Source organism: Macrotis lagotis, chromosome X, assembly GCF_037893015.1.
Source record: "Macrotis lagotis isolate mMagLag1 chromosome X, bilby.v1.9.chrom.fasta, whole genome shotgun sequence".
NCBI classification, from domain to species: Eukaryota; Metazoa; Chordata; class Mammalia; order Peramelemorphia; family Peramelidae; genus Macrotis; species Macrotis lagotis.
The window spans coordinates 53,642,988-53,655,855 of record NC_133666.1 but is presented as its reverse complement, the minus strand read 5'-3'; the positions used below and the strand labels follow the sequence as shown (position 1 = coordinate 53,655,855).

At 36.3% G+C, this 12,868-nt stretch overlaps 1 pseudogene; it reads left to right on the top strand.

Annotated features, from left to right (window-relative positions):
* The first annotated feature begins 2,117 nt into the window (after nucleotides 1-2,117).
* Nucleotides 2,118-3,038, top strand: LOC141499680 (26S proteasome non-ATPase regulatory subunit 8 pseudogene; annotated as a pseudogene).
* Nucleotides 3,039-12,868: the final 9,830 nt, after the last annotated feature.

Genomic DNA, 12,868 nt, shown 5'->3' with positions numbered 1-12,868 from the left:
CACCATATAGCAATCCATTTAATGTGCATGATTCCTGAGAGAGTATATAGCCAGAAATAACTTACTAAAGTGTATGAATGCTCAGTTACACAAAGCATATATTTGGGGAGAAGTTACTTGGATATGGAAGAGAGAGTGTTTGGCTTGGGTTTCTGTTTCAACATCTGTAAGACGAGGAAGCTGGACTAACTGAACCCTTAAGGTCCGCAAAGGACCTTCATTTGTTGCTTTCCAATCCAATAAGCATCAGATTTCGCATGAAAAAGTACCTGGTTCAATTCTAACCTGGACATTTACTATTTGAATAGCTATGAGCAATAAGACTTGCCCTGCAGCATACACCAGAGCAGGAAGAGGTTGTGTTTCCCACCTCAATGGATCCCTGTCAACCCTTACTGTAATAAAGTGTACCTAGTAGGTGCTGAATATGAAACTGATTTCTCTCCTCTATTAGAAGGAATGCTTCACTTGGAGGGATGGGGAGAGGAGAGTGATGTTCAGGAAACAAGGTAAGATAAAAATAAATATTTTTTTAAAATTAAAAGCATAAGTCAACAATTCAAAGCATTTCAAATTTTCAGAACTCAAAATGTCAGATAATATTTAAGCAATCAACTAGAAAATGAAATTTATCTGTCTGCATTATCCATACTGTATATATATATATATGTGGTACATGTGTCTAGGTTCACAATTGAAAGAGAAAATTCTAAAAAGTTTTTAGCTGAAAAAAGAAATCTTCTAAATGAATTTTAAAGGCCTTTCAGCAGTTGAGTTCCATCTAACAAATGGCTATTAATATTTGAACTAAGAGTGTGCTTCAGAGCATCTTAGCTTTTTGGAAAAAAAAAACTGCAAAATTCCAATCTGGGGATATCCAAAGCTGTCATATGGAGCAACCAATAAACTCTGCCTTAGACTGGATGCTACAAAAAAGGCAAGATGATAATAAGTAAATCCAAAGTAATTTTATTTGAAAAATATAGTAGTCAGACTATGGAAATTGACTAATCTGAGGAAAACATATGACAGGATTTATGTCAGAATTTTATAGTGGAATGAAAATGTCTTCTATGCAAATAATAAGGTCCTATTTGGGGATGACTGAATCAGAGAGAAAGTAACTTTCAAGGTCCCTTTTGAAAGATTATAATAGAACATAGATCACAAAATAACATAATCCAAACCACATTTATTCTTGACATTAGAGCATGTTCTTTTTCTATAGCACCAAATTTATCTTTCAAATTTTGTATTAAAATTAGTCTATATGCTGAATATACATCAATTGACAAGATCCCTAGTCTAGTTTGCTTTTAAAAGTTTACATGAATAATCCATAAAATAGTCTATATAGAGATAACTGAGAGTTGACTAATGTATGGTATTAAATATCACTGGTAAAAATTGAAGAAGATAAGGTCCAGTGGTACTCTAAGTGCAACTTTTGTAGCCCTATTAATAACCATAGTAGAGGGAACACATTTATAAAAAAAAGTGGGTTGTGAGGCGAGGGATAAGTTTATCAAAGATGACTGAATTCTCTAGCTGACATGACATAAAAACCATCTGAAAGGAGACTAGGAGATAGTATCATTTCCCTTACCACTATCCCCCAAATACATGCCTGGGTTTGCTCTGATTCTTCTTAAAAAGAAGGGACATGGGGGCATCTGATTGCTATTTATGTGTCTTCAGCATATCGTATAACATGAATAGACTGATTTGCCCAGTTCCATTTTTAAAAGTCTATCTTATTTTTAAATGGACAAAGGGGGAAGCCGGGTCAAAAATCAGGGAACATGCTAGTAGCTCTTCCAGTCCCGTGTGGCTATGGTACCGGCAAAAGGGAAAAAAATGAGCTTACCTAAGTTGTTCCCCTGCAATGATTTGCCTGGAAGAAAAGCTTGCTGTATACCAATATATGGTTGTTACTTTGAGATCGTAAAAACTCTAGTTCAGTGAGTCGGACCTGGGGTCAGTTCACTGGAATTTGCTACTCAGCCAGGTGCAGACTCCAAGCAACAGTAGCAGGAACATAACGTTAGCCTTTCTAGGAAAAAAAGGCTTCCAAAAATGGAGAATGTATATTTCAAAAGAAATAGTTCGGCTGCATCACGCTCGCTAAGATGGCGGCGGCGGCGAACGGAGGCGCCAGGACCAGCCGGGACGGGAGTCCCGGGACGGTGCTGCAAGCGGCCGCCGGCATGTACGAGCAGCTCAAGGGTCAGTGGAACCGCCAGAACCCCAACCTGAGCATGTGCGGCGAGGAGCTGGGCCGCCTCAAGTCGGTGCCGCTGGAACCCAACTTCCTCCCGACCGCCGGCACGAAGCTCACCAAGCAGCAGCTGATCCTGGCCCGTGATATCTTGGAGATTGGCGCCCAATGGAGCATATTGCGGAAGGACATCCCCTCCCTTGAGCGCTACATGGCCCAGCTCAAGTGCTATTATTTTGCCTACAGGGAGCAGCTCCCCGAGTCAGCCTGCATGCATCAGCTCCTGGGCCTCAATCTGCTCTTCCTGCTGTCCCAGAACCAAGTGGCCGAGTTCCACCCCGAGCTGGAGCGGCTGCCTGCTAAGGACATCCAGACCAACGTCTACATCAAACATCCTGTGGCCTTAGAACAGTACCTGATGGAAGGAAGCTACAGTAAAGTGTTCCTGGCCAAGGGAAACATCCCTGCTGAGAGCTACACATTCTTCATTGACATTTTGCTGGACACAATCAGGGATGAAATTGCTGGCTGCATGGAGAAGGCCTATGAAAAGATCCTGTTTGCAGAAGCCACTCGAATCCTTTTCTTCACCACCCCCAAGAAGATGACTGAATATGCCAAGAAGAGAGGATGGGTCCTGGGCCCCAGCAATTACTACAGCTTCAAGTGTGAGCAGCAGAAACCTGAAGATACAACCATCCCCTCCACAGAGCTGGCAAAGCAAGGCAGCTGGAGATGATTGTCTGAGCCGCAGCGGGGAGGGGGTTGACAGACTGAGGGACATATTTAAAAGGGGAATAGTATGGTCAATGAGTGCTTGGAGATGAAAAACAAAAAAGGAAATAGTTCATGCTAGCCAAAGTATTTCAAAACAAACAAACCAACAAAAACAATGTTTGTATGAAAAACCAATCACCAAATCACCTCTCTCCTCACCTAACAAAGGCATGGTTTCCTAAGGCTAAATTCCATTGTCCATTTCATAAGATCTGTGAAAATCTGAACACTTCTACCCAGAGTACGATACAGACACAGACAAATACAGATCTGCAAAAGGCCATCACATAGAGAAAGAGCCATTTAACAGTGAATCGGCCAGCTAAGTCATTTCTCACATAGAAATTGAAAAGTGATCACTGTTCACTTTGTCTCACAATCAATCCTAGGAAGGTTTCAGTGGCTCCTTTCACTGCACAGCTATTAAGGATATATTTGTGAAGTAGAGCCTTAAAGGAGCATAAGATTTGGAACTGAAAGGAACCTTAGAAATCACATAGGTCAACCTTTTCCTTTTACAAAAGAAGAAACTGAGGTTTAGGGAATAAAGTTAAAACTTAAGTTACACAGTAGCGGTAGGACCAGATTTCAAACCATCACCTCCTCAGTTCTTTTTTTTCCCTTACACCAGATCTGAGTTGATCACAAGGACCACCAGGAGAATGGGCTCATTTTCATTACCAGAGAGCCCCTTCAATCTAATCTATTCCTCTGGGGCTCTTCTATAGTAGAATCTAAATGAAACTTAGAACCAAGTTTATACAGATGAGTGTAATGAACAGAATTCTCAACCTTGTAATCAAAATCATTTAGGTGTGAATCCTAACTCCTACTAGCCTTATGACCCAGTGAGTGACCTTGGGTGAGTCATTTAACTTCTCTAAGTCTCAGTATCTGAAAAATGGGGGTCCTGCATGCAGTATCTCATAGTTTGCCTAGGACTCAAATAAGATACAAAGTGATATATAGAGCTATCTATCTATCTAGCTATCTATAAAACCTAGAATAGGTTATATATGTATATGTCTATATGTGTGTGTGTATATATATATATATATAGATATATATATATAACCTAGAATAGGTTATATGCGTATATGAATATATGTGTTACATGTATATATTTAAAATACTTGCATGCGTATATGGGGTAGAAAGTACATGTATGCATGTATGTATGTCATCATTATTACTACAACTCCTCTTCTCTCCAAGATTCATCAGGTGGACCAAACTGTGAAGTTGAAGATTGTCTTCAGAGTTTTCTTGTTTTTCTTTCTGCAGCCCTCTCTGGCCTCTTAGGCCTGCCATCCCTATCCCTGATGTGATCCTCTGCTTGACTAGAACTTTACTACATTGACTCCTTCCCTCAATATCCAAAATTACCATGCTAGTAGCATTCCATCCCCCCCCCCCAACATCAAAACTTCTACTTCCCCAGTAGAGAATTCCATTGAGGTAATGGAAGAAAAACCTGTCTTAAACCAATGCCCACTGAGTTTTGAGTAACAAGTATGCCTTATTCTCTGCAGTGTTTGCATCTCTTCCACAGCTAAGGGTGAAGGAGGATAAATCAAAGGGATGGGTACTAATTGACAGAATGTCAAATAGGGAGGAAATATTTTGAGGCAGAGGACCCTCTCCTGGGCCCCTTCAAGCCCATCACCAAGGTACTCTCTTTGCTTTCTCTCTCTTAGTCCTGCTCAAGCCCCAAGAAATGACAAAGGCCCCCCACAGTTAGGCTGGGAGGTGAGTACCACAGCACCACTAGAAAACACACACACACACACACACACACACACACACAAAAGATACAAGGAATATTTGATCATTTTGCAGACATACTGCCAGCTCTGACATCTATGTTATCCCTGCCTGTGGTTACTAAAACAAATACTAATTTTATTCCAGTCTCCCAGGCAAAAAGCATACTGCTGAGAGCCTTTCACACAACATTTCATGCACTGATTCCTTTGTCAGAAACTAAATTCATTGTAACTGATGAAAGAGTATTTCTTTGCTCTTACCATCTTCTATAGTTTCTGTTCCATACCAGTTTCCCCAGGTTTGTGACTGCTTGTCTCAGGCAGTTAGAACATGGAGCTAATGAGACTAGAGCCAAGCCTGGGGTGGGTCAGCTGGGCATTTGATGTTTGATATCCTCAGACTAGCCCTGCTGGCGCAACTAAGAGGATATAACGTCTGGTCCCAGGAAGGAGGGGGTCCAATTGAGAAAGGACAGGTGGCTCAAGATAAATCGATTACTATACTGGAAAAGCAACTCAGAGCAAGCCCTATTGTGGGGGGAATAGAGGAGCACAATGGCTATTGGTGGCATTTGAAAGACAGGATTATAATTGTCTGCACAAGATTAGTCCCACATTGCTCATTAGAAACAAATAAATATCAATGAAGTATGAGTTTCATTTTTAAAATGAGTTTAAACTGCTTCATAAGAAGTTTAACACATAGTAAATAAAACTCAATATACAAATTTTTTTTTAAAAGCACAGAGTTCATAGTTAGGTTAATAAAAAGAGTCTGCAACCTGCAAAGATTGACTTTCTATCTAAAAAGCTCACAAATTTCTTTACTTTTTGGAGGTTTCCCTTAGTGGATTGAAATCTTACAAACACAGATTCTCCCATTTCAGGTTCTCTACTATGAACTAACAAGGCCTCCCTTATACAACCACATACATCTCTTGGAGGCTCCCTTATTTTTCTTTTCTTAAAATGAGATCATTCCAAAATTGCTACATAGGAGATATTTTCCCCCCAAATCCTCGACCTATGTGACCAAAACCAATTTAATACTAGACCAAAGTATTCAGTCTATTTGATTTCCATAATTTTGAAAGCAAGCTACCTCTCACTCCAAAAAAAATCATGGCCTATTCTCTGCAGGGAAAACTCAAACCTCTCACTATTCATTTCTGAGGAAGTGTTCACGATTAGGTCTGTGAGAAGTTACTTCAGGGATATATACTAGAGAGAGGTTGAATCAGCTTGCCAGAGTAGATTGTTAAATTTTAAGTGGTAAAGATGATAAATCAGGAATTGATTTATTGTTATTTTGATTGTCTAGATTTAAGAAAGTAATGGAGAAAATGTCTCCAATTATTGCCATAGAAATGCTTAGTTTAATTTTACCTAGCCAGTGGCCCCTCACACAATCTTTTCTTCCTAAAAAACTAAATAACCTACTAAAGATTACTAGTTAATAAAGGTGTACCCTTGAGCTTCTCAAAAACAAAGCGATATCTTTAAGTTATTAACTCAAACTGAGCTTTCCAGGGTTCCACAGGGGCTGGAATTAAGTGGAAAAGACCTATTTATGCCTGGGATATATAGAGCAACATCCAACTCATTTCATCATTTTAAAGCTTTAATTTGCAAAGTGTATATGTAGTTTTATTTTTCAATCTGCCAAAAGGCATTTGTAAATTGAAATCTCCTAAAAAGATGAGAGAAATGGGGTAGGCAGTGAACTCCAACAGGGCAAAGGCCATTTTTATTTCCATTTTTTGTATAGCCTTTACCTATCACATAGAGCCTGGTATGTGGTAGGAAATTAATAAAACCTTAGCTGAATTGAATTGATGTGAATACGCAGAAATCATAGACTCTATGACAATACTCTATCAATGAAGTCAGCAAGGAAATACACTTTGATTCAATTCAGCCAACGTTTATTAAGTAGCTATCATTTTACATGACTGTACTATGGAATTTTTAAACAGACAGGGGCTGCCTTCAAGAAGTGTACATTCTATTAGAAAGCATGAGACATACACAGTTAAGAACAATACAAGGGAGAGGACAAAGAAGAGATCAGGGTCAAAATCTTCTAGGAAAATCCAAGGAGGAGGAAAATGCTTTCACAATTATGGCATGCAAGGATCAGAGAAGGTTTCAAAAATCATTTCATGAAAGCAGATGAATTAAGTTTGGGCAAGTCACTACAATATATAAATATGGAATTGGACTAGATGACCCTTAAACTCTCTCTAATTCTCATAGTCTATATCGCTGCAGTAGCCTGGCATACTCCTATCATTGAAATTTCTGGGACTGTGTCTTCTTTGTTTAATATAGGAATAAGTTGAAAATGTTTCAAAAACAGTGTTTCAATTTTTCTAACATAAAGTTTGTACTGCCTAAGCAGTGGTATTGTTAGTTTTCATAAATAGTTTCCATTTTTGTAATTACATGTCCATTTATGATTATATCTACTATTTATTGTTATACTCAGAAAATATAGCTTAATATTACCATTGAATTGTCTTGCTGTTTTGTTCCATTATATTTATTTAATGTGTATGCAAAAGTGTATGTTGTGCTTACCGAACAGCTAAGATATACATAATGTGAGAATGGGTCTTATGACAGTGGCAGAGTAAAGATATTTGCTTTCTCTGGGGATCTTCTATGGGAAAAAAATATAAGTTTGTGAGATCTTAGAATATAATTATAACTCTAAAAGAAGTCTAGAGAGTATAAATTAAATAAGTAATTTAGCAATAGCTAGTTGGTTGCCAGAAAAAGATATATTTTAAATGTCCATATAGAGAGATTCTGTGTATGAAACACAATTAGCTCCTAGGTTTAAACTGTCCTCTAGCTGATGATAAGCCAAGATCTTTGGGGAAAATGAATTATTCAGGTTTAGGGTATACAAGGCAACTCTTTAGAGAATTAGGTATTTATGCTACAAACATCAACAAACTATTTAATTCCCTGATGGAATGAAAAAAAAAATCAGAGCAATTTCAAAGTGTTCCAAACTTGAGATGAGACAGAAGTTGGATCCCTGAAGGAGTTCCACTCCTTGAACTTAAAAAAACTTGAAAAGCAGCTAAAAATAGGTTTTCTCATCCTAGCTCAACTCACAAATAAAGATTATTGATTGGAAATCATTGATTAATAGCATAATAGTGTTTAAATTAATGGAAAAAACAACAAACATGACAAAAACATTATGGAAAGATGCTAAAAAACATTTTACAAAACTCGACACACAATTCTGTTTAAAAAAATCACTAAACTAATATAATGGGCATGGAAGGGAGCGCCAAGAACTAAAATTGTTTACAAGGAAAAACACTAGAAGTTTGTTTAATATAAAAAAAGAGTAAAGAAACAATACTCATTTTCTCTGTCATGTGAAGTAGCTCTAGATATGCTAGCTATAGTAATAAGATTAGCAAGTAAAATAGAAATATAAACTCTAATAAAGAAGAGCGAAAACTCTCCTTACTTATAAATGACGTGATGAACTACTTAGAAAACTGTAGGAAATCATTGAAGAAACTAACAGAGACAATTAATATCTATCAGGATGTAGCAGAATATAAGATATAATTGTCTGCACAATTTAGTCCCACATTGCTCATTAGAAACAAATAAATATCAATGAAGTATGAGTTTCATTTTTAAAATGAGTTTAAACTGCTTCATAAGAAGTTTAACACATAGTAAATAAAACTCAATATACAATTTTTTTTAAAAGCACAGAGTTCATAGTTAGGTTAATAAAAAGAGTCTGCAACCTGCAAAGATTGACTTTCTATCTAAAAAGCTCACAAATTTCTTTACTTTTTGGAGGTTTCCCTTAGTGGATTGAAATCTTACAAACACAGATTCTCCCATTTCAGGTTCTCTACTATGAACTAACAAGGCCTCCCTTATACAACCACATACATCTCTTGGAGGCTCCCTTATTTTTCTTTTCTTAAAATGAGATCATTCCAAAATTGCTACATAGGAGATATTTTCCCCCCAAATCCTCGACCTATGTGACCAAAACCAATTTAATACTAGACCAAAGTATTCAGTCTATTTGATTTCCATGGGAACACTGGGAAATGCCACATGGAACACAGTAAGTATCTGAGAACCAGATACTAGGAACCCAAAGTCAATTGTAGATGAAGTATTTTTGTTTCCCTGTATAATCCCCAAGCTTAAATGGATGTCACTTATTATTTCTCCTTAATAATCATCTCTTCCACTATCTCAGCATAAATAATTTTGAAAGCAAGCTACCTCTCACTCCAAAAAAAATCATGGCCTATTCTCTGCAACTGCAATTATAGCTTCAAGTTTGAGTCACAAAAAAGAAAGATAGCTAAAATAATTTGAGAGAAGATGTGTCAACCACAGTAAATGGGCTAACCAAGGGAAAACTCAAACCTCTCACTATTCATTTCTGAGGAAGTGTTCACGATTAGGTCTGTGAGAAGTTACTTCAGGGATATATACTAGAGAGAGGTTGAATCAGCTTGCCAGAGTTGATTGTTAAATTTTAAGTGGTAAAGATGATAAATCAGGAATTGATTTATTGTTATTTTGATTGTCTAGATTTAAGAAAGTAATGGAGAAAATGTTTGTAATGTAAATTAATCTTAAGTGTATTGGGGGTACATTTTTCCCGAGGAGAAGCAGGCAAACATTTGCCAGCACAACACTTTGAAGAGAAGAATCTGTCTCCAATTATTGCCATAGAAATGCTTAGTTTAATTTTACCTAGCCAGTGGCCCCTCACACAATCTTTTCTTCCTAAAAAACTAAATAACCTACTAAAGATTACTAGTTAATAAAGGTGTACCCTTGAGCTTCTCAAAAACAAAGCGATATGCAAAATTAAACAAACTCTTGTGGTGAAGGTTTCATTCTTTAAGTTATTAACTCAAACTGAGCTTTCCAGGGTTCCACAGGGGCTGAAATTAAGTGGAAAAGACCTATTTATGCCTGGGATATATAGAGCAACATCCAACTCATTTCATCATTTTAAAGCTTTAATTTGCAAAGTGTATATGTAGTTTTATTTTTCAATCTGCCAAAAGGCATTTGTAAATTGAAATCTCCTAAAAAGATGAGAGAAATGGGGTAGGCAGTGAACTCCAACAGGGCAAAGGCCATTTTTATTTTCATTTTTTGTATAGCCTTTACCTATCACATAGAGCCTGGTATGTGGTAGGAAATTAATAAAACCTTAGCTGAATTGAATTGATGTGAATACGCAGAAATCATAGACTCTATGACAATACTCTATCAATGAAGTCAGCAAGGAAATACACTTTGATTCAATTCAGCCAACGTTTATTAAGTAGCTATCATTTTACATGACTGTACTATGGAATTTTTAAACAGACAGGGGCTGCCTTCAAGAAGTGTACATTCTATTAGAAAGCATGAGACATACACAGTTAAGAACAATACAAGGGAGAGGACAAAGAAGAGATCAGGGTCACAATCTTCTAGGAAAATCCAAGGAGGAGGAAAATGCTTTCACAATTATTGCATGCAAGGATCAGAGAAGGTTTCAAAAATCATTTCATGAAAGCAGATGAATTAAGTTTGGGCAAGTCACTACAATATATAAATATGGAATTGGACTAGATGACCCTTAAACTCTCTCTAATTCTCATAGTCTATGAAAATAATCAACAATAATAGAATGGTCTTGCAAGAGTGGCAGAAAGGGATCCTGGGTATTCCCCACTCTTAGTATCCTCTTTGATACCTGTCTCTCCCCCTGGGTTTTTTCAGTGAACTCTGAAGGTTTGGATATCAGTTATTCTAGATGACTGGTGAGCAAGCAGGTAAGAAAGATAAAAAGTCAATGGACTGCGAAATTCATTCTTAATATCGCTGCAGTAGCCTGGCATACTCCTATCATTGAAATTTCTGGGACTGTGTCTTCTTTGTTTAATATAGGAATAAGTTGAAAATGTTTCAAAAACAGTGTTTCAATTTTTCTAACATAAAGTTTGTACTGCCTAAGCAGTGGTATTGTTAGTTTTCATAAATAGTTTCCATTTTTGTAATTACATGTCCATTTATGATTATATCTACTATTTATTGTTATACTCATTAAATGGGGGGGTTAAATGGAGAAAATATAGCTTAATATTACCATTGAATTGTCTTGCTGTTTTGTTCCATTATATTTATTTAATGTGTATGCAAAAGTGTATGTTGTGCTTACCGAACAGCTAAGATATACATAATGTGAGAATGGGTCTTATGACAGTGGCAGAGTAAAGATATTTGCTTTCTCTGGGGATCTTCTATGGGAAAAAATATAAGTTTGTGAGATCTTAGAATATAATTATAACTCTAAAAGAAGTCTAGAGAGTATAAATTAAATAAGTAATTTAGCAATAGCTAGTTGGTTGCCAGAAAAAGATATATTTTAAATGTCCATATAGAGAGATTCTGTGTATGAAACACAATTAGCTCCTAGGTTTAAACTGTCCTCTAGCTGATGATAAGCCAAGATCTTTGGGGAAAATGAATTATTCAGGTTTAGGGTATACAAGGCAACTCTTTAGAGAATTAGGTATTTATGCTACAAACATCAACAAACTATTTAATTCCCTGATGGAATGAAAAAAAAAAAATCAGAGCAATTTCAAAGTGTTCCAAACTTGAGATGAGACAGAAGTTGGATCCTTGAAGGAGTTCCACTCCTTGAACTTAAAAAAACTTGAAAAGCAGCTAAAAATAGGTTTCCTCATCCTAGCTCAACTCACAAATAAAGATTATTGATTGGAAATCATTGATTAATAGCATAATATTGTTTAAATTAATGGAAAAAACAACAAACATGACAAAAACATTATGGAAAGATGCTAAAAAACATTTTACAAAACTCAACACACAATTCTGTTTAGAAAAATCACTAAACTAAAATAATGGGCATGGAAGGGAGCTTCTTTTATATGATTAAAATAACAAACTGAAGCCAAGAACTAAAATTGTTTACAAGGAAAAACACTAGAAGTTTGTTTAATATAAAAAAAGAGTAAAGAAACAATACTCATTTTCTCTGTCATGTGAAGTAGCTCTAGATATGCTAGCTATAGTAATAAGATTAGCAAGTAAAATAGAAATATAAACTCTAATAAAGAAGAGCGAAAACTCTCCTTACTTATAAATGATGTGATGAACTACTTAGAAAACTATAGGAAATCATTGAAGAAACTAACAGAGACAATTAATATCTATCAGGATGTAGCAGAATATAAGATATATCAACAAAATCATTAGTATTACTATTGAATACTAAGAAAAATCAAGATGAAATAAGAGAAATTACATTGAGAATAGTAACAAAAATGCATAAAATATATGGGAGACACCTGATTTGTATAAATACATATGAATAAAGTCACAAATAGGAATAGAGGATTAAAAAAACATATTCACTGTTCATGGTTGGGCCATTCCAATTTAATAAAAATGAAAGTTCTCCTAAATCAATGTAAATATTAGTACATTGGGAGGCAAGATGGTATAGTCACTCTGAAGAAGTCATCCCAGTACCCTACGCAATTCTCTAAGATCATATTGTAGTGGCTACTAACTTCCATTTGTAGGGATAATTTCATCTTTTGAGAGTTCCCTATAGCAATGAAATTATAGGTCAAATACTTAGTCTGTTTAGTACTATACCAGTCAGGTATAGGGATTCTTTTTAGAACTAGACAAAATAATAACAAAAGCATTTGAAGAACACAAGGTCTAGAATCTCTAGTAAAATAAGGAGTATGAATGAAGCTGGGAATGGTAGCACACACACAATTCTTGCTATTGAGGAGGTGGATGCTCATGGATTGTTTGAATTCAGGAATTCTGAAGTGAAATAAGCTAAGCTGATTGGGTGTTTGCAGTAAGTCTAAACCAAGTACAGTAAGCCTTTAGGAATAGAGGGAATGAGGTATGTGTGTGAGATGACATAAAGAGGGGCAAACAGGTCAGAAATGGAGCCGATCAAAGGATCAAAGCTCTTGTGCCAATCAGTAGTGGGACTGGGCCTCTGAGCAGTCACTATACTTCTAACCTGAGTGACTTACAGGGACCCAAT